The sequence below is a fragment of the Syngnathoides biaculeatus genome, chromosome 2 (genome assembly GCF_019802595.1).
Source record: "Syngnathoides biaculeatus isolate LvHL_M chromosome 2, ASM1980259v1, whole genome shotgun sequence".
Lineage (NCBI taxonomy): Eukaryota > Metazoa > Chordata > Actinopteri > Syngnathiformes > Syngnathidae > Syngnathoides > Syngnathoides biaculeatus.
Window position 1 is genome coordinate 9,404,958 of NC_084641.1, and position 23,524 is coordinate 9,428,481.

At 43.4% G+C, this 23,524-nt stretch overlaps 1 protein-coding gene across 1 annotated transcript in view; it reads left to right on the forward strand.

Moving 5' to 3' along the window:
• The first annotated feature begins 11,157 nt into the window (after nucleotides 1-11,157).
• LOC133494407 (prickle-like protein 2) overlaps nucleotides 11,158-23,524 on the forward strand; it is a 32,793-nt gene continuing 20,426 nt past the window's right edge. The window contains exon 1 of the mRNA XM_061808210.1: nucleotides 11,158-11,385. The gene's annotated coding sequence lies outside the window, so the exon portion shown is untranslated. The remainder of the gene's footprint in view (nucleotides 11,386-23,524) is intronic.

Consider the following 23,524-nt stretch of genomic DNA (forward strand, 5'->3'; position numbering starts at 1 on the left):
CTGAAGACAAAACTCGTAGCCATGAAGAATGGTAAAACCCATCAGTGAAAGGTAGGCCTTATATTGTGGGAAAGGTTGTTTTAGCCAACAGGGTGGCTGGGGTCCAAGTCATAATGCATAATGAAATGATCTTTGGCTTGGTGGAAGTTAATAATGGCTCCACAACAGCAGCACTCTAGCTCAGCTGGTAAGCGTTGGCCTTACCGTTCTGAGGACCTGGGTTTGATTTTTGTGGAGTTTTGTGTGTGTGTCTGTGTGGAGAATTGTGGAGTGTGCATGTTCTCCCCGTGCCTGCATAGGTTTTCTCCGGGCACTCCGGTTTCCGGTCCTTAAATGATTCTTTTTCTTACTGGGCAGAACATGCCACCGAACATTCCGCGGATTATTTCTATCCGAATTATGGCAAAATTTCACAATACAGTAAGGTATTTTACCGTGTCCGATCGTGGTGGTACCGCATGTGAACACACGACAAACCGGTGATGATTTCTTTGTTTGCACACATGTCACATCCACGCGCGTAGGTCATGTGACTCGCCAAAATGGAGGCGAACGGGAACATTCAAAATTGCCGATAAAAAAATTCTCAAAAAAACCCTTAAATGATATCGGATCAAGCTCACGTATTCTAGGGACAGTACATAGGACATGACCTATCAGATACATTGTTAATTGAATCCCTGGACTTCCTCTTTAAACAATGGATACCTGCAAACAAACAGTGAAGCAGCAAATAAATACATATAACATTACTCAAGGCTGTATATTCTTTATCCTATTAAAAAAATGAGTAATATTCCTGCATCTTACTGAGGAGTTGTGACGGTCTTCATGTATATCAATATGTCTGTATTATACTGCTCCCAGGTGGCCAAGGCTCGTAAAGCAGAAGAAGCCGCGCAATCGAATCGCGATCATTGGTGGAGTGCATGACTGAGTTATATTTTTTTTTAAAAGGACATCATCTTATATTCCATCCCGTTGCTTGATTGATATACAAATATCATCGATGACATCAGAATTTTTCTGACTTATACAGTAGGTCCCGCGCATGCACAAACAACAGCACTAAAAGGTAAGAGCAGCTGCACAAATGGCACGGAATATGTCAGAACTAACAAGCTAGGCAGTTTTTATCTCTCAGTGTTTTCTCTTCAACTTAACAAAGGGCATAAAATGAATGGGGGAGCCAAGTAATAAGGGAAAAACTTTCATACGAAATGCAAAGAGTAGTATTTTACCGTTCCACCCGAGCTGATGAACATTTGGAAATATGTTTGAGGCTGGCTGTCAACAGCTATGTCCGGACTATGCATCACTTCAGTACAAGTCATCAGAGTAAACTCATGTAGTGACAAAAAAAAAAAAAGTGTATTATTTATGTTGTGTTGTGCAAGGTACACCAACATACATTGTTGCTGAGCTGTGTCTAAATCTCTCCACATATTAGTCCTATTTGGGTTCTTATCCTCCTCACCTACATAATGAGCTGAGAAGACGAAGCCATTCCACTTGAATAATGTCAGCAAAAATATGACAGGCCTCTTAGCAAGCTCTGCAACACAGGCGACACTTCTGAGATACCCAGATGCTAAGATCAATATCATCCAGTACTTGCACAAATGTTGTTGTACGTTGGTAGAATGGTTGAGGGACTTCGCCTTTGCTTTCTCGTTTCACTCGAATAATTCTGCTACTCAGAGATTTAAATTTATCTTGCCCGACCCCAACCCAGAGCTCTGAATATCGATCTTTCCAATCTCCAGTAAATATTCCCTAGACATTAGCTTGTTTTTCAGTAGATTTTTTTATGATAGCAAAAGGTCTGATTGTTGTTTGTGTTCCTAAAAGTAATCTGACTTTATTGTAGGATATCGGCTCATCTCATTTGTACCAATAGAGATGTGGGGAACACATTCAAGGCATTTTAGAGCTGCAGTAAATAAAAAGACGAGGAGACAAAAGTGGGTCGTGTCTCTTTTACGTTCCACGTCTTACTAAGTGATGGCAAAACAACAATAAACAGGACACCTTTTTAAAGGTGGAAACACGTGTAACTATCGCCCAGCTGTTAAAGGTGCAAGTCCCTCATGAACGTCTCTCCCTTGTGGGTCACCACAAAGCCCCCCTCAGAATTCAGAGCCCGGCACAGGTGTCGACAGACAGCCATGGGGAAATCAAAGTTAAGCTTGCCTCGTGCTCAGGAAGGAAGAATTGAAAGAGTGGTAGTGAAGGTGAGCCTACGACGAGTCTAAAAGCAGAAAATGTGTTTAGAATGACCGATGCAGAAGAGAAAAGAAATGCTGCAAAGCAGCACAGAAGATGACACGGACCACAAGCAGCAGGTGCAACACAAGTGACAGTGATGTGGTGTTGTCGAAGTGATGAATGGATGGGCAGGGGGGCAAATTGGCACTGAGGAGCATTTTACGAGGCCAAGTTGGGGGACAACAAAGAAGACGTGTGTGCAAAGTTCAAGGGAGTGCCAGAGCCTACCCCAGCTATCATCGGGCAGGAGGCGGGGTACACCCTGAACTGGTTGCCAGCCAATTGCAGGGCACGATGACACTCAAGGGCAATTTTGAGTCCCCAATGAATGGATGTTTTGGAGGCCCTGTAGCTCAGTGGTTAGAGCACTGGTTTGGTAAACCAGGGGTTGTGGGTTTGTATCCCACTGGGGCCTCCACTCCCTGAGAAGGGTTGCGTCAGGAAGGGCATCCGGCATAAAAATTGTGCCAAACATGTATATGCGTTCATCTGAGATGACACACTGTGGCGACCCCGAAAGGGACAAGCCGAAAGAAACACACACACACAATAAATGGATGTTTTGGGGATGTGGGAGCAAACCGGAGTGCCTGGAGAAAACTCACACAGAACATGGATACTCCACACAGGCGGGGGCAAGGATTTGAACCCCAGTCCCCAGAACTGAAAGCCACACCCTCCAACCAGTTGTCTCAGTCCAGCGTTAGTGCCTTTGATTGAGCTGCAAGCAGACATCTATGCAAGCTGAGTGAATGGGAGGGTTGGATCAGATGGAGAAAAGGGGGACACATGCACAAACGATTGTGCACGTGTGGGGGTCGCTACGAGGTTAACGGACATATTTAAGTCACCTATCACGAGCTCATAGTGTATTTAATTACACTGTGTTTCGTCACACCAGCCAAGTGAATGCCACAGTCTGGCGCACCATGTGACACCGACATTGCACTTCACTGAATAAAAGAAGCTGTTCTGATTGGCAGTGAAGAAAGTCGGCTGTGTTAACACCCTTAAGGCATTTTCAGGAATCCCACGCATGTTGTAGCCATGACATAACCTGCTGCAGTATGATTGGCTGCAGGATAGCTGTATCCGGGTATCTGGTTTCCCGACGGGAATAGAAAGTACTATATGTGACTTTAGTGTGACGGCTTTATTTTGAATCCCATGATCCGTAACCAAGCCGAATTTTTCATTTGTTCGTTTACATTCAGCGAGTCCAAATGTACAGCCAAATCATGGTATTTATTGGAACAAAAAGCATAGAAGTCCTCAAACTAACACTCAATTAATCTTCTCGTGTAAGCTGTAAGCGCACAGTTCTGTTTTTAACTCTGGAGTTCACAGAGGGTGACATCCAGGTAAAAGATACCTGGAAAAGGACAGTTATTTGGAAAAGGCACACTGGGACATACTCAACTCATCACCATGTTGGATTGGGTTGTATGCATTCACATTTGTGTGACGCAAAATAACACTACCTATAAATGGATATGTTTTGCCATTCATGTAGAGGGTCATTTCTAAAAAGTGTAACAGAAAAGCTCACAGTTCAACAGCAAAATGTGTTTTCGCCCAGAGGAAATGAGTACTGTCCAATTTTGGCCTAGTGTTCAATGATTTTTCTGGGATCCAGCCAGCAGCTCCTTCACAATCTTGGAAAGTAGTGTGAACTGTACCAGGTTTTAGCTCAACCAACCACTAGTCGCTCATCAGTGGTTCCATCCATCCATTTTCTGAACCACTTATCCTCGCAAGGGTCACTGGAGTGCTGGAGCCTGTCCAACTATATTTTGGGCTGGTGGCGGGGTACATCTTTAAATGGTTGCTAGCCAAGCAGGGCACCAATAAATAACTATTCACACTCACATGTTCACACCTATGGGCAATTAGGTACTTCAATTAACCCGAACATGCAGACTCCACACAGGTGGGCTTGGGGTTTGAACCCTGGTCCTCAGAACTGTGAGGCAAACGTTCCAACCAGTTTCCACCATGCCACCACCATTTCATCCATTTAAAAATAAAAATCAATGGTGCCTTGTGAAGTTACTTTTCGTGTCAAAATACTGAGTTCCGGTCGTATCAAGGGAGCTTCAACTACCGGAGACCAATTACTTGTGTGATGTTTACAAACCAATCAAGCAAATTCTGAAACTGTCATCACTCAAATTGAAACGATGCCCTAAAGCCCATCCCCTAACTCTATCTCCACCATGCTTGACACACTATGTGTTCCACTTCGGATCACCAGCCGTTGCTTTCCTACTCTGCACTTATCCTCTCCCTACTGCTTGCATATAAGGATTTGATTCCTTTGGACCTGGCAACCAACTCATTTATCTGTCAAACTGCTGTATTTTTTTAAACTGATGCCTGCATGCTCACAGCTGAGAGATTTGTGGTTCTAAAAAAAAAAATACAGCAATGGAAAATAATCAGAGCTACGTCACATTTAGCCAGGGCCAGTCCAGGCCTCATTTCACAAAAATGTAATCCGGGAGGACCCGGATCCCCCTTGAGTAATCTGTATTACATCAGTGGTCTCAGTTGTTTCTACCACTTTTTTTTCGGTCTCGCCTTCCTGCTCACCGCCAGGGACATTAATCTCAGCTCTTCTTAAACCGGGAACTGATGAAGTACTATAATACCAGCAACCCGGGAAAATGGTCCATTGATGGGGACGAGAGAGACAAGCTTCCAGGCCACTGTGATTGATCCATTGCAGCTTTAAAAGCCCGTTGGAGAAAATGGAATCCTGCATGAATGGGCACAGCGGGAAGGTGAACTGCATTCTGGGTTTCAGATTACACACCTTGGAACACATTTTAATAGAATAGTGTTGCACTAATTGTCAACATAATGTGTACTCATCAGTTGTTGTTCTTGTTGTTGTTATTGTTCTTTTCAAAAGTCCATATCGATTGAAATCCAGGGCCCAATATGAGACGTTGGAATCTGCCGGGATAGCACCGAGAGACAAGCCCTGTCCATCCTGGATGATGTCATTACTATTGTATGCTGAAGTTACACAATAAATCCGGGCACCTCGATATGCTTGAACGGTCCAGTTTTGTTGTAATGTCCTCTGAGGGTTCTTTTTCAGGCCTCTGCGGGGTTTTTAAGCCGACGAAGGATCGATTGAAAATCTTCTCCTCTACTGAGCATTAACAAGAGGAGTTGTCATGATCATCTGGCTGTGGTGCCCACGGCCTATTCTATTGTTTGTGCTGTATTTGATGGTGAATTAGGTGGTGAGGAAACGTCTTTAATAGCTACTCTGCAGCACTACACACTTAAAAGGAATCAGCGTCACTGCTTCCTGTCTCCCTCAACTATTTAGCTCTTTTACTTCACTGCTTCTTCTTTTACTGTCTCTGTGTGTGTGCGTATGCCAAACAGCATGGATCGGTTTTATCATACAGTGACATTCTTTGGTAACATTTCTTTTTTTTTTTTTTTTTTTTGGTTACCTGTTGCCAAAAGACTCTCAAGTCTCATTGCCTTGGTATTCAAATTACAACCCCTTCTTCCTCATAATTGCAGCTGTGCCGAAGAAGAGGGCTGTCATTTGAGCTTAATAACATTTTTGTATCTGTCAGAAATGATCAGCTCTTTCTAATTGCTTTGCATGACAATTATGCATGTGCTTATCGGGTCTTCCAACATGTATTGTTCTTTGTGAAATGCAGTAGTGTTAAGAGATCACGTGTGTTCCCGTCTCTGTGTCAGTTCTGTGATGACTAGAACCTTGAACAGGACAAGTATGAGAACATGGATGGATGGAGAGCTGGATTTGGATTTGGATCCCTAAAATAAAACCAACCTCTTGGGAGCATTTCTGCTCTGTTTTACCGTCTGCAGTTTTATGAGGCCAAGCTGAGCTAAGCCACTTGTGCCAGCTTAGCTCCCTGCATAGTGAGTAGAACCGTTTTAGTTGAACTTGCAGAGACCTGCATGAATGTGTCCTTTACTGAGCTTATTATTTAGCGGCGCTGGTAGTCCCCATGTATTTTATTTCTACCAGTAGGGTATTAACGTGTGGCAATATGGAAACACGGTAAGGTACTTTGGGCAGCTAGGAGAAAAATCACCTTACATATTCATATTCCATGTCGCTACATCAGGGAGTAGTAGCAGTCAGACACATTGCAGAACAAATTTTGATTTCGTGGAAGCCTAGGATCCAATAATGAAACAAACTGATGAATGCTTCCCGTGGATGCAGATAGGCATGTAACGTGGACATAATGACCATTTGTGTACTGTACTTGGATTTTTCCGGATAAATGCTGAACTCCCAAAGATGCAGTGAATGAATATTTATTTGGTAACTGTACCCACCTTGATGACTTCAGTATTTTTTAGGTTTTGTCCCCGAGAGCGGTTGCGTCAGGAAGGGCCTCCGGCGTTAAAACTCTGCCATACAAATATGAGCATTCAACTGAGATGTCACACTGTGGCGACCCCTAAACAGGACATGCCGAAAGAAGCTTACTTTTGTTCAGTGTAGATGAATACTGTATGTGGAGTCTTTTAGAATAGATTTTAAAATTATATTGTTTTGTGCTGTTGTTTTAATATAAATATAAATAAATATAAATGCAGCCCTATGGGGGCACAAACCAGTGCAATCTGTAGGCCGGTCCCAAGCCTGGATAAATGCAGAGGGTTGCGTCAGGAAGGGCATCCGGCGTAAAAACTGTGCCAAACAAATATGAGCGTTCATCTAAAGAATCCCATACCGGATCGGTCGTGGCCCGGGTTAACAACGCCCGCCCCCGGCACTGCTAACCTGCAGGGCGTCGGTGGAAATTCAGCTACTGTGGGTCGAAGACAAAGAAGAGGAGGAAACCGGATCCAGCGTCAGAAGAAAAAGAGGAATGCACAGAGCCTACAACTGAGTGTAGGGACTTTGAATGTTGGGACTATGACAGGAAAAGCACAGGAGTTGGTTGACATGATGATTAGGAGAAAGGTTGATATTCTGTGCATCCAAGAGAGCAGGTGGAAAGGTAGTAAGGCTAGAAGTTTGGGAGCAGGGTTTAAATTATTCTACCACGGAGTAGATGGGAAGAGAAATGGAGTAGGGGTTATTTTAAAGGAAGAGCTGGCTAAGAATGTCATGGAGGTGAAAAGAGTATCAGATCGAGTGATGAGACTAAAATTTGAAATTGAGGGTGTTATGTATAATGTGGTTAGCGGCTATGCACCACAGGTAGGATGTGACCTAGAGTTGAAAGAGAAATTCTGGAAGGAACTAGATGAAGTAGTTCTGAGCATCCCAGACAGCGAGAGAGTTGTGATTGGTGCAGATTGTAATGGACATATTGGTAAAGGAAACAGGGGCGATGAAGAAGTGATGGGTAAGTACGGCATCCAGGAAAGGAACTTTGAAGGTCAGATGGTGGTGGACTTTGCAAAAAGGATGGAGATGGCTGTAGTGAACACTTATTTCCAGAAGAGGGAGGAACATATAGTGACCTACAAGAGCGGAGGTAGAACCATGCAGGTAGATTATATTTTGTGCAGACGATGTAATCTGAAGGAGGTTACTGACTGTAAGTAGTGGTAGGGGAGAGTGTAGCTCGACAGCATAGGATGGTAGTATGTAGGATGATTCTGGTGGTGGGTAGGAAGATTAAGAAGACAAAGGTAGAGCAGAGAACCATGTGGTGGAAGCTGAGAAAGGAAGAATGTTGTGCGGCCTTCCGGAAAGAGGTGAGACAGGCTCTCGATGGACAACCGAAGCTCCCGGAAGACTGGACGACGACAGCCAAGGTGATCAGAGAGACAGGCAGGAGAGTACTTGGTGTGTCATCTGGTAGGAAAGGGGAGAAGGAGACTTCGTGGTGGAACCCCAAAATACAGGGAGTCATACAAGGAAAGAGATTAGCGAAGAAGAAGTGGGATACAGAGAGGACTGAGGAGAGGCGAAAGGAGTACATCGAGATGCGACGTAGGGCAAAGGTAGAGGTGGCAAAGGCTAAACAAGAGGCATATGAAGACATGTACACCAGGTTGGACACGAAAGAAGGAGAAAAGGATCTCTACAGGTTGGCCAGACAGAGGGATAGAGATGGGAAGGATGTGCAGAAGGTCAGGGTGATTAAGGATAGAGATGGAAATGTGTTGACTGGTGCCGGTAGTGTGCTAAATAGATGGAAAGAATACTTTGAGAAGTTGATGAATGAAGAAAATGAGAGAGAAGGAAGAGTTGAGGAGGCAAGAGTGAAGGACCAGGAAGTGGAAATGATTAGTAAGGGGGAAGTCAGAAAGGCACTTTCAAAGGATGAAAAATGGAAAGGCAGTTGGTCCTGAAGACATACCGGTAGAGGTATGGAAGCAATTTGGAGAGATGGCTGTGGAGTTTTTGACCAACTTATTCAACAGAATACTAGCGGGCGAAAAGATGCCTGAAGAATGGAGGAAAAGTGTTCTAGTTCCCATTTTCAAGAACAGAGGGGATGTTCAGAGCTGTGGGAACTATAGAGGAATAAAGTTGATGAGCCACACAATGAAGTTATGGGAAAGAGTAGTGGAGGCTAGACTCAGGACAAAAGTAAGTATCTGCGAGCAACAGTATGGTTTCATGCCTAGAAAGAGTACCACAGATGCATTATTTGCCTTGAGGATGCTCGTGGAAAAGTACAGAGAAGGTCAGAAGGAGCTACATTGCGTCTTTGTGGATCTAGTGAAAGCCTATGACAGAGTACCAAGAGAGGAACTGTGGTACTGCATGCGTAAGTCTGGTGTGGCAGAGAAGTATGTTAAAATAGTACAGGACATGTATGATGGCAGCAGAACAATGGTGAGGTGTGCCTTAGGTGTGACAGAGGAATTTAAGGTGGAGGTGGGACTGCATCAGGGATCAGCTCTGAGCCCCTTCCTGTTTGCAGTGGTAATGGATTGGCTGACAGATGAGGTTAGACTGGAATCCCCTTGGACCATGATGTTCGCAGATGATATTGTCATATGCAGTGAAAGCAGGGAGCATGCAAAGGAACAATTGGAAAGATGGAGACATGCACTGGAAAGGAGAGGAATGAAGATTAGCCGAAGTAAAACAGAATATATGTGCGTGAATGAGAAAAGTGGAGGGGGAAGAGTGAGGCTACAGGGAGAAGAGATAGCGAGGGTGGACGACTTCAAATACTTGGGGTCAACAATACAGAGCAATGGAGAGTGTGGTCAGGAAGTGAAGAAACGGGTCCAAGCAGGTTGGAACAGCTGGCGAAAGGTGTCTGGTGTGTTATGTGACAGAAGAGTGTCTGCTAGGATGAAGGGCAAAGTTTACAAAACAGTGGTGAGGCCGGCCATGATGTACGGATTAGAGACAGTGGCACTGAAGAACAACAGGAATCTGAACTGGAGGTGGCAGAAATGAAGATGTTGAGGTTCTCGCTCGGAGTGACCAGGTTGGATAGGATTAGAAATGAGCTCATTAGAGGGACAGCCAAAGCTGGATGTTTTGGAGACAAGATTCGAGAGAGCAGACTTCGATGGTTTGGACATGTTCAGAGGCGAGAGTGAGTATATCGGTAGAAGGATGCTGAGGATGGAGCTCCCAGGCAAAAGAGCGAGAGGAAGACCAGAGAGAAGGTTTATGGATGTGGTGAGGGAAGACATGAGGGCAGTTGGGTTAGAGAGGAAGATGCAGGAGATAGGCTAAGATGGCAAAAGATGACACGCTGTGGCGACCCCTAACGGGACAAGCCGAAAGGAAAAGAAGAAGAAGAAGTGCTGTTGTTTTAATAACAACAGCGTTTTTGTAGCCTTAAAATAAACTTTATGTCCCACTTAGATGAAAGGGGTCAAACGGCTAAGATTAACTACAATGTGGTGAAATTCAAAGCTGAAGTCGATTAATCGATTATCTTTTTTTAAGCACAATATTGTGATCCCCAACTGCACCAGTTTCATGTTGGGATTGTTTGAAAATACAATTTACCATTAAGCTAATTGTAGTTGTAATTATCGGGCACCCTGCGCATGTTCATATCCAACAAACCTGGTGGTCTCCTCTTGTGTTCCATAAAGAGGACATTCAATGACCTGGTTTTTACCCACACAAAATTTCATGTGCATTATTATTATACGACAGTGGAGTTTCCCTCCAGCAGTTCCTCGACTGGTGTCCTGAGGTACCACTGGTGTGAGTCATGTAAAACTAGCAACAATCAAAATAACAACAATTAGCAAGGCTAACAGCTTTTCACATCCACCCCCAGTTTATTTTCATGCTTTCCGACCTGCACGTATGTATGATGGCTATTTTTTTATTTTTATTTTTTACAGAAGAGCAATTCCAACATCTTCTGTAATTGCCCCGTTGGAATTCAATAAAACCTGTGATTAGTTTTCTTGACGTTTAGCACGTCAACACTAATTACTGCAGTCGACTCATGGACTAGTCGGCTATCTGATTAAATCTCTACTAGACACTAAAAAAGGGTAATCTGTGAAACCTGAGTTCATTATTTGTTTGTGGGGATAAAAATGCAATTGAATCTTTTTTTTTTTCCTTTATGGTTATCTCATATATATGTGAAAGATCCATTTGATTTATTTTTCCCTCAGCACATGAGAACATCAATACTTGTGTTTTGCTAATCCAAGGCTGCGCATCACCGCCACCATTGGCTGAAAGCTGATGACTCATTTGAACAGGTTTGTGAGGGGCTGGCAAGATGAAGGCGGACGGGTCGGTGGTCGGGGGGTGTGAAGGATGAATAGGAGGTGGGTGCATAGACTTCACCCACAGGCTCTCCAGTTCCACACCCATGTTGTTTGAACAATCACAAAAGGAGAGATCTGCAGATGGAGAGAACTTCATGTAAATAAGAGAGAGAAAGAGAGAGAGGGGGGGGGGAGAGGGAGTGCGAGGGATGGAGAGAGAGTGATGACAGCCTGCAGCCCCAGCTTCCCCTCTGCTGTTGCGACACTCAGGTGCGAGGCAGCACGGGCAGAGCTTCTCGTCGGGAAGAGGGAGAGAGAGCTGCGAGCTGTGCGCGCCTTGCGGCCAAAAGCCAGTCTGTCTGTGGGTATAAGTCCAGTGTAAGCGACCCGCTCCAACCCACTGCGCCTCTCAGTCGCCGGGAGCTGCCATACGAGCAGGTGAGTCTCTGCAGAATCTTGACATGCTCAGGAACCTCAGCCTCACTTGCCTATTCAGTAATGAAGTGTACGTTCCGACATTCGCACAATTGTGCTTATTTACAAGCACGCCTTCAGTTTGGAGATGAAATTGCTGAAAGTTTTCCCACTGAAACAGGTGCATCCATTACAAGGTGAGAAAAGGAGTTGTAGTGTTTTTCATGTGGGTGCGAAGGCTTGTTTATCTCATGAGTGACATGTGAAAAAGACCACAGGGACTTTGGGAAAAGCACGGCCTCTGATAGGAGTGAATCTGTCTGATATCCCGTTTCCCCCTGTGTAAATCCAAGTGTCCCTGAAAGGGGGAGTGGGTGGAGTGGGAACCATTTCAGCAGCGGCTCTTCCGCCGTTATCTCAGCCTCGTTTGGAATCCAAAAGGGAAAACATAAAGACTGCGCCGTTTTTAATGCTGCGCTTTAGGCGGACAACATTGTTTGAAGCATTATGCACACACACTGCAGCTCACAGCGTGTGGACACAGCAGTAAAATCGACAACTGTCTCGGAAATCTGGAAGTGTTTACATTTCAGAATTTGTCTGTTTTTCCTCAGCTTACTGCCTTCAGTCAGAGCTACACAAGAGAATGGTTGCGTTCATCCTTGTTTGTTGTTGCATCGACAGGACACAATCTGTGTAGTACAAGATTATCAAATTGACAGTCTGCCCAAAATATTGGCTTTATTCCATTAGAGGGACTAAATGACCCATATGACATGGAACACCTTGTTTTTGTGGGCCTAATGCATAATACAGCATGTCAAAGTCCATCCATTTTCCACCCCTTTTCTACACCGCTTATCCTCACTAGGGTCTTGTTGGAGTCTATCCCAGCAGACCTCGGGTGAGAGGTGGGCAACACCCTGAACTGCTGGCTAGCCAATCGCGAGGAAGATATAAACAAAGAACAACACCTACAGGCAATTTAGAGTCTTCAGTTAAGCTACCATGGATGTTTTTTTTTTGTGGGTGGAAAGTGGAGTGCCTGGAGAAAATCCACACGAGCACGGGGTGAACGTTCAAAGTACACGCAGGCGAGGCCGGATTTGAACATTTCCTCTGATAATGTGAGGCAGATGTGCTAACCACTTGAACACCGTGCCACTAACATGTCAAAGTGACATTTGTGCAATACATAATTGAGCTCATACTAACACTCACTTTTTATCTTATTCAGCCTCTTCTCCTCCACGTTAGAATTCTTGTCTCATGTGCTGTTGCATCATGGGATGTAATCGGTGCGCAACGACAGTCTGTCAGTGTTGACGGCACGGAATCAAGCGGTTGCGGAAAGAACGGCTTTCAGCTCGCAACTTGTAGGACTGGGCTCTTTTCGAACTCGAATGAGGCCTTGCTTTGTGTACAGGCACTGGGAGGTACAGTATTTGTAAAAAAAAAAAAAAAAAAAAATCCACATGGCAGGATAAGATTTTGTGGGAAAACCTGACCCTGAATGGGTGAACAGTGTTTGTGACTCTGCGGGTGCCACTGTCAATCTTTCAATGACTGTGATGTTGTGGAATCAGTAGAAGCTGACTGTTGACCCAGACGTGTCTTTTTATCAAAGATCCATCCATCCATCCATCCATCCAGTCATCCATCCCCACCTTCATGTTGCTTCCACCAGATTTGGAATGTTTGTCTCTTCACTTTCAGCGAGCACACCACCCCCACCGCATCACCACTCTGGTCACCACAGAAACGGCTGATTCAGGAAGGGTGGGCGGGTGTCTCAGAGCTCTCGCTGCTGTGCCCCATACGGCGCTTTCACAGCGCGCTTGTGCTTGTGTGCTGCTTTTATGTGGCTGATCTGCTGAAAGTTCAGATGGCTCACTCATATGTTACACAATGATGTCAATACAACAAAAGCTATTTGTTCACCTCTCTCAATTGACATGCTTGGTATTTGGCTGAATTACCTTATCAACACTTGGTGTATTCTGACATATCCCAGATGAGCTCAGTATGGTTTTTTTTTCCCTTTTCCTAATGTGGTTATCGGAGATTATGACAGTATCTCGTTTGACTTTTTTTTTCTGAATACAGAGTGCTCCGGTTGATTTTCTAATTCGTTTAACAATTATGTCATAAGGATTGGGGTCACCCAGTGTGTGTGTAATGGGGGAGGTGTTTTGGGGGATCTGTTTGAGATGACACTGTGGTTATTAATAATGTATACTCCTATGACCTGGACATTTAATAATAGATATGCCATGACCTTTTACTTATATAAGCAAGAGAAATCATGACATTTTGCAGTTGGTCCATGAAGGGTAAACAGCAACTGAAATTGCATTTTTTTTTTTTTTTATCATTGCTGATTAATCGGGGTGCTCCAGTAGATGACTGGTTAGCACACCTGCCTCGCAGTTCTGAGCACCCGGGTTAAAATCCGGCTTTAACTGTGCGGAGTTTCCATGTTCTCCCTGTGCCTGTGTGGATTTTTTCCAGGTACTCTGGTACTCCTCCAACATCCCCAAAACATGTACGGTAGGCTAATTGAAGACTCTAAATTGCCCGTCGGTGTGAATGTCAGCGCAAATGGTTGCCTGTTTTAATGTGCCCTGCAAGTGGACGGTCAGACGACCGGTTCAGGGTGTAATCCGCTTCTCACCCAAACATAGCCGGCACATCTGCAACACCGGTGAGGATAAGCAGTTCATAAAATGGATGGCTGGATCGTTGTTTAATCTGTCTTGTGGCATGTTTCAGATGGCCTCTGTTGCCATGGTGATGGTACAGTCAGTTGAAACAACATGTTCTTGAAAGTCTCAAAAAATGAAAGTTGTTTCCACTGCAGGCTGTCCAGGCAGGACCCCAGGAGCTCCTCCTCCAATGCCAGATTAAATTAAATTGGGAATTTGTTCTCACCAAAGAAAGTTATGATGCAGAGCAAGTCAGTCTTCACATATATGCTCCCACTGTTGTATAACTTGGTCACAATTATCATCACATTGCATCATTGCATGTACAGTGGGGGACAATCTCTTCAGTCTCTAATTTCAAAAGTCAGAAAATTTTTTGATTGGCTATGTGTTCTCATCCGTATTAATATGTAGGTAGAAAAATAATCAAGCTGTGAGAAGCGATTTCGCCACACTGCAGTGTTCAGCAGCGGTGACGCAGTCCGAGACTGCAGACCTACCACAAGAGTGCCAGAACAAAGAGCCCACACTGTCATCTTGGACACAAACCTCCCTACAGATGATCACAAAGATGCAGTTTTTTTTCACAGTGTATCAAAGAGGTGCAGATTGGGAACGTGTGACATGATACCTGGGTGCACCTGCCCAGGTATGAGAGGGTCCTCTCTGTCCCCTCCACCCCCACCACCTCAGGGTCACTGTGTTGTTTGTGCATCTACTTTCACAAATAAAGATGCAGAATTGGGTAGTTCATTATTACAGTTTTTTTAAACAATAACAATTGCTAGCTCTCAAACATCTCTCTCTATATATTACTTACCTATTTCATTCATTCATTCATTCATATTCCGTAGCGCTTATTGTCACTCGGGACGCGGCCGTGCTGAAGCCTATCCCAGCTATTCTTGGATGTTAGGCGAGGTACACCCTGAACTGGTCGCCATCCAATCATTTGATAAATTACGTCACATACTAATTTCTTCTATTTCCGTAAGCACATTTGGCAGTCGCAATCCTGGGTGTTGCTGTTCACACGCGCCTGTTATTGCACACATAAATCTTTTGGCCAATCTTCCCCATAGAATTTCTGTTGTGTATTTGTACAAACGCCATGCATGAGCAAGTTAAGCATCTTTATCCTAATTTATTTTACACCAGTGTCTGTATGTACTGTATGATTTTTGGCTGTACATCAGCATTTTAGATTTTTATGCACCTCAAGAAAAGAAAAATGACCACAACAACAGTCTTTTTTTACTGTATGAATTTCATGCTGAGGAGAGAAATTGTGCCTCCAAACGGTTTCAATTTCCCTCGGGAATGAGAACTTGAACCTGTTTTGCCTACTTTGAAAAAAATCCTTTGCCCCTCGGTACTCCTGTCCACTATTCCCATCTGGAATATTCCTTGGAGGCATCTCCCCCTCACCTCTCCTATTGTCTGACCTCAATGACAATTGACAGTGGCCCCTTTACTCCATTTTGGAATGAACAGATAAAAGGAGGTGAAGCGAAAGCACAGGAAAAGGATGGCGTAGTGGCAGAAGAAGAGCTTAAGCCCCAGCTTTCAATTTGATTGACCACAGTGTGTGGCAGTGTGTGTATCAGCATTTTCCACACTATCTCTGGAGCCCAGAAAATGCTGACGGGATCAATGTGCAGTTTATGCATGGTTAGAGGGAGACTACCCCCGCCCCCCACAAAAAAAATAAAAAATTAAAAATTCCAATGTGCATCCAGGGAGGAGTTGAGCGAAAGCAAAGCAGCCAACACAAGTGTCTGCAGTCGTAGCACAGACGCGGATCGATCCACACTCGGCCGGCCTGACGGTGGGATGTAAATATTTCGGCTGCTGCTTCTGGTCCCGCTGATTAATGGAGGTGAGGTAATATTCTGCGGCGCGACACCGCCCAAAGGTTGCGGACTCACTCCACCGTCAAACTGGTGACATCATTAATGGCATTCATTTAGACGTGTAGGCACACTCATTCAAAAGGCCGTTCAAATAGCCCACGGCCAGCGAACAAGTCGTCACCCAAAGAAACCACTGAACCTCCCACGTGATCCGCATTTGACAAACTTCAAAATACAGCAGTAGTAGCCGTTTTCCTTGCACCCTGTCAGACAGCACTTTCTCGAATGGGTCGCTCCATTCCATCTGAGATTAGGCACAGATTTTTAGAGCGTTTATGAAAACTGACATAAAAGCCAGATGATGTTAACCGTCCCTCTGGTGGCTGCCTTTATGAATTCCATCCCCTTGATAATTCCCCGCTGACAGCTGCATCCTACTGCCACTACGAAATATCTCGTTTCTATCATTTTTCATCCAACTTCATTCACTCTTCATATTGATCCCTCCCAGTTCGGAGATTTATGTTAGTAATACCCTTGTAATAATGGCTGCATGGTCATGGAGTGGGTAGCAGATCTACCTCATTGTTTTTAGTCCGGGGGTTTGAATCTGGACTCCAGCCTTGATTTATGTCTTACATTGAAGATTCTAAATATCTCTAGATTTGGATGTGGATCCTTGTTCTGTATGTGCCATGTGATTGGCTTGATGACTCGGCTTGGCTTTTAACCACGTTAACTTTCTGTAATTTTTCAGGAATAGCACCTCGTTTTCCCCTTTCTGGAAATAATAGGTTACTCACTGCTCGTTTGATTTTTAATGGCTTGGCGCTGTAGCACCCGCTGCTTTGGCATGTGCTTGATCACCTGCGATTTTTTTTCACGTGGACATCTTTTTTCCATTCAGTGTCTGGGATTACTTTGCCACCCCGCCCCCAAAATAAATAAAATAAATCATGTTAATGTGGACAACCTTGTAAATATGTATGAACTATTGAGACAACATCTAGATACTTCGCAATTACAGCGCAAACCATTAGATATAGCTATTTGAGAGGCTTTTGAGAAACTGGCTAAATGCTTTTTCTGAGGGGCTTCCCGACTTGAGATTTTAATATCTCTAGATGTCTTTGATTAGTAATGTGAAGAAACATGCACTCAGCTGCAGAATAAGACCCCTGTTTGCACTGGTCAATGTCAACCTCCGGTGCGATTCTTCTGCAGCACATCAGAAGGCAAAGACTTGAGCTTTTTGAGCCATCCCTCTCCCTCCTCCTTGTAAAAGTGGAATTTTACAAAGTCACTGTGACCTCACAAAGGATGCCTCTGGCCATAACTTTGCATCTAATAGGACAAAGTGTGAAATTGATGATATTTTATGCCCAAAAGGTCAGTTCATTATGTTCCACAAAACACTTGGCTGGCTTCTATTTTGCTGGGGGATTTTTTTTTTTTTAAATATTTTAGTGTTGTTTTGGAGTCTTTCTGAGACATAAAGCTAAAGTAGAGTCATGATAAAATTGGAACATAGTCAGAAATGAAGGAGGGCTTTTTTTTGCGCATTTTGTCTTTTTTTTTATACTTGGGCTTGATTTGTCCTCATGCTCTTTTATGACTCAGACTCACTCTGATTGTGTTCCACCATCTTGATGAGTGCACCCTTTTCCTCGTGGCTTTGCGGGGGGGCTACAAAATGACCAAGACAAAGCTTCAATCACTTACTAATGGCTTTGGAGCAGCTATGTTCTGCTCATCGTCTGTACAGCAATGATTTAAGTTCACATTTGTGTAAGCTTCACTGAGAAGATAGAATTTATGTTTGAAGAGTTCAAACGCAAAAGCAGATATACAGTATCCAATTTTATTGTTTCTTTGATTTTAATCGTGTTGATGATTCTTTGATTTAAATTAAAGAAACAACACAAACAACAAAAATGGAGATATCTGCTTTTGCGTCTTCATTTATTTCCTCACAGGTCCACATTGTTCATTCCAAATGAATAGATTAATCAACATGGCCAGTGCATGAAAGTATCGTAAAAAAAACAAAATGTTGGTTTATTAAAGAAGTCCTTTGAGCAACATTAGCTGATTTTTGGACATAAAAAGTGATTTTGGTCATTTTTGAAAGAACAAAATGAGCAGAGTACATCAGTGAGTCATGTTAAGATGTCCAAATTTAGAAATCAAACACGCTCAGAATATAGAGACACATTTTAATTGATTTTGATACTACCGGTAGATGAAGCAAAGTAGGTGAAGCAAAATACCGGCTATTATAAAATATTGAAGCTTTTTTCTTTGGAAAGCTGCTTTCTCACATTCGAAAGCTCCAAGTGTGGCTGCCTTCAAATCTACAGTTGGGTCATGAATAGAAACTTTCCCCTTGCACCCATTTTGTCTCTTCACCTCCATTGTTTCCCCTTTATCTGCTTCACGTTGCTGCACGTACGTAATCTGAATGTTATGTTCTGGCCCTCCTTTCGGCAAAAACCCTCATCTAGAAACTTACTTTGTATATTTACTTATTTCACTAGCTAAAAGCAGAGCTGATATACAAATGAGTGGGTATAATAAGTTCTCATACACGCACCATATAAGGAGTTAAAGCCCATCCCGGTGTGACATCTTGTGTTTGCCCTTCAGCTGTACAGATTTGGTTTTTCTCATTAGTCAAAAAATGTTACGTGATCATGTTGACTTTTTTTTTGCTCAAGTGGTTTCTAAGCCAGAGGCAGCCCGCCACCTCTGTAACACGTATATTGTATCAGAATCGTCTTTTTCACTAATTCTTCACTCACTCACTCATTTTCATGATTGTCTGGTTGAACTTTGCCACATCCGCCGCATTTTAATGCGATACGATGATGAAAAGGCTCCTTTAGCTATCGTGCGCGTCTGCACAGATGTTAGCCTCCCAAGTTCAAATGTTCTTGTTAGCAGTCATTGTGAAAGAATGTTGAAGAATTTCAATGAGCGTGTTGATTTTTTCCATAAAGGGCGTGTCAAACTCAAAGCCCAGGGTCCGGATCCAGCCCGCCAGAGCAAATGCTGTGCCCGTGAAATCAAGTCCTGTGTCAATTTCATGTTTCTTGCCACAATGGCAAATTTGTAAATTGCCTTAACCTTGATTCATGCCGGCCTTTGCTTTATTTTTTTATTTTATTTTATTTTATTATTTTTTTAGCAATCAGTGCCCCTCTTAAAATAAAATGAATAATGTTGCAACAGTTTTCATGAGCTTCTCATTTCAGAAGTAGTTATGTGTTAATTAGATCTGTATTTGTAAGAATATGAGGCAATTATACATTTCTATGGGTTCACAGTCATAAAGTCCCTCTGAGGGAAACAGCTAGTACTAAATGAGGTTGACGCCCCTGCCATTCAGGTTTTCATCCCTTCAACATCTTTAAAGAACAGATCTTTGGCTGTTTACATGTGCACCCTTCATCTTGTTGTCTTTTTACATCCCTTCACAGTCAAACATTTGGTTTTGTTCAACTAGTGAGTCTTTAATCGATTGTTGATTATTCTACAGCAACAAAGAGCTTGTTTTGGGGGGAAAAAGAGAGAGGGGAGAAAGAAAGAAAACCAGGATTCAACAATGACACAAAGAGTAGAATGAATCATATCCAGAGTGGCCCTCCACTCATTTTCATTTTCAGGTCATTATTAGTATTTCAAGCTTTTTGAGTCTCGTCTTTCAGTAGATCATTGGGACACACGTAACTTTGCTTTAAAGCGAAGCGAGTACAAATTCACTTATTTTGAATTTCAAACATATTCCACAAAAAGATGGATGTGTTACATCACTTTCCCTTTTCACAACATTCAAAAAGTGTTTGGGAACTGACAACACCTAATTGTTAAAGCGTTCTTAAATTCTGTCCGATTCTTGCTTGATGTACAATTTGATTTTCTCGTCAGTTTGCGGTCCACCGTTGTCGTATTTCGCACTTCATAATGTGCTGCACATTCTCAACGGGGCACAGGTCTGGACTTCTCGTGCTCACACTCTTTGAATACAAAGCTCCGCAGTTGTCACACGTTCGCCATTGTCTCGCCGAAATAAGCAGGAACGATCCCGAGAAAGAGATTTTGCCTTTACAGACACACCCCTATACTTTAGAACTTTGCGCTAATAACAATCGGGATGGTCCTTTTCTTCTTTGGCTCAGAGCACACGACGACCTTGATTTCCAAAATTGATTTGAAATGTGGACTCGTCACACCACAGCATATACGTACCAGATTGCGTTCATCCATCTCAGATGAGCTCGGGCCCAGACGTACTAACAGTTTTTGGCTGTTGTTGGTCCTGTACATGGCTTAAAACTCGCGTTGGTAGATGTAGAGACCAATTGCGTTAACTGACAATGGTTTTCCGAAGTGTCCTTTGCACAACCTTCCCAGTCTTGTGGTCCCCTGTCTCAGATTTTTTTAAATGTGTCGCAACAGGCACCAAATTCATAATGAATCAATATTTCCCCCCGAATAATCACGTTCATCACTTTGAACATTCAGTAAACTACGTTGTCCCCATGCCCATTCAGGCCTGCAGGGCGCTGGAGCCTATCCCATCTGAGTTTGTGCGAAAGGCAGACTACATCCTGAAGTGGTCGCTAGTCACAGGGCGCACTCACGTTCGCGCCGTCACTGAGTGGGAAGTGAACCCACGCTGCCTGCACCAAAACCCGGCGAATGTATCACTACTCTATCAGTGACTAAACATCTTATCTTTCTAGTGTTTTCAATCGAACAAACTGTAGGTTGAAAATGATTTGCAAATTGTATTCTGTTTTTATCTCTTGAGAATTGCAGTTTGTAGATGAACAACTATCATTCATTTCCTGTCGAGCTTTTCCCCACTACGGAGAAACAAACTCCATCTTGACCTGTCAACAAGTAGGAGAAATGAACGAAGGTGACTCAATAGCTCCCGATTCAGCAAAGATTAACAAGATGGCCTACATTTTCTTTGTGACATTAATATGAATGTTTTCAATCATTCAAATTTGTCAGGCTTGTCAACAACACTTTTTTCTGCAGTGTGTCAAACTTATAAGACCTACAGTGGTGCCTTGACAGACGAGTCAGGTGACTTACATGTTTTTCATCGCTTGGCCAAATTGGCGAGGGACAGAAGAACAAATGAATTCACTGGAAAGAAAAAATGAAAGCTGTCGCATTTATTGTGGATTTATGTTATACTTTTTTTCAATGAAACAATTAATTTGGGCAGTCTAAAAGATTGGTCAATTCCTCTACCACAGCATGACCACAGGGTATTAATTGTTAAACTATAATAAAAACTGATTTCACATTTACAATGCTTGTGTAGTACACTTTGATCTAATAAATATTGAAGCTTTCAGCCATAATATATATATATATATATATATATATATATATATATATATATATAGCTACAACATGTTGGTTTCTCAGCGCTCTAGTTGTCAAAGTCACAAGTCTTTTGAAGTCAATGGGTTCAAGTCCGAGTCAAGTCATGATTCTGATTCTGAATCATGGCTGTTGAAGTCCAAGTCGTCTTGGAAGCCTTTTAACATTAACATATTGTCAAGTCTAAAGTCATCAAAATCATCACTTGAGTCCAAGTCAGGTGACTCTGGCACACACAAACACATTATAGTTATTGAACTGCTTCTTCAAATGAACTGCAATTATGTGCTTATATATATTTGTCCTTCCTAGTAGTGCCATGTACTTTTCCCGTCATGATCGCAAATTAATGTCGTACCATTGAACTTGAAAAAAAAAAGCCTTGCAAATAAAACATTGGGGAAAAAAATCAAGCAGTGCTCGTTTTCGGCAAAATAACACCAAGTAGTATGTGCTCCGTTCCTCTTCTCAGCCATAATGTGTTTGGTGTGACCGGTGGGAGGACGTGTAAAAATGCATAGCAACAGACTCTTTCTCTTCTGTCCTCTTTCTTACAAACACACACTCCCACGAAAACCTGACGCACGCACACACCACGATAACAGCCTCGTAGGGCCTTGAGCAAAACATGTAAATGGCTTCACACAAGAGGATTTCTTTCCGCTCGTGAAGCAGCAGTCAAGGGAGCGCGTGCACCGCTCACCCCGCCCCTCACAGGTCACAGGACGATTGCCACTTCCTCGTGGCCTGCTCGACCTCGCCCACCATTACATCTGATCCCTCCCGTCATCTGACGAAATCCCCCAAAACGCAAAAGGCTTATGAGGCCGGGAGCTATTCATTTCTTGCTCACAATCTTGCGGGGTGCGCGAGCGGGTGTTAGAGAGTGCGCTGTTGAAAGGCTGCAATTCTATTTCGGGCCATCCCACACACGGTGGGAGAGGGGCTGAATGTGTCAGCCTTTAATTGCAGCATTTCAGCGCTGCGTGAAATTTTGTACATCTCTGGGTAAGAGAGCCCTACTTGGGATTTCAGGAACACACCTCCAGCAATTAGCACATCAGGGTGCGTGCGAGCGTGTGCTCTTGTTTTACCCGGCTCACCCGTCCGAGCTCCGAGATACAGGACCCGAAAATTCTGTCCTTCCGGCTACCGATGATGACAACATGTGAGTAGTGCAGGCGGCCAAGTCGAGTGCGTTATGTTCCCAATTATATCACAAGTATTGTCACCCACTCTGAGCTTTTCTCAGTCTGTTCTGCCAGCTGAACTGCAGAGTTTAATTCCTACTGGGTCAACCCCCTTCAATTAATTTCTTGTTAGTCCTGATCCAAATAAGCCAGTGTAAGAATTTAATCCTCATAACGGGATTATGAATTGATTGGTGCTACATGAGAGCAGTTTGCTGTTGAAATAATGGGTGACATTTTTCTGGTTCAGCCCAGGCTGATCAGTGAGTTCGGTTCTGAAAATGCCCGTTCGGAGAAAGGTCTGTCGCTTCCGTGAGGGGACCAGATGTGACTCATGGCTGCTCACAGTGACCTTGATAATGATTTTTCACACAGATCTCAGTCGCTCACACATGTACACACAAGCGCTTGCGTCGAAATAGACATTTTAACAACCACTCTGATAAGCAATCGTGTCTGCAGGTATTCACATATTTTCTCAATGCGGCTGATGTGATCATTTTTGGGCAGATGACCGAGCGTGCAGCCTGCAAAGGTTGGAATCGCGAGGAAAGGGATTGTGTGTCTCCAAACAGTTATTAGCATTAATCAAACATAACTGAGATCAGGGAGGTGGGCGGGAGGGCCACAGATTGACATCTTAGAATGCCGTTAGGTCAGTCGGGAGGATCACACATAGACACTCGCGCGGTTAGTGCTTCATTCATGGCCAGGTGTTAAAAAAAACATGCTCATCTATTGTTAACCCAGGAGTTATTGGACATTGGTCACCTTCAAAATAAGAACGTTCTAAAAATGAATAAAACGAGCACAAATTATATAGGGAAATCCTGAAAAAATACTGTAACTGCAGTGGCCATAGTTGAATTTGCTCATCACCGCAATTTATTTGAAATATGGGAATAGGGTTGGGCTCCGTTTGACAAGATTAAATAGCTACTAAACAACAAAACCATGACAAACATCCTCCCTCCATAATTTGTAGTGCTAATTAGCTACACCGGTGTGCTGG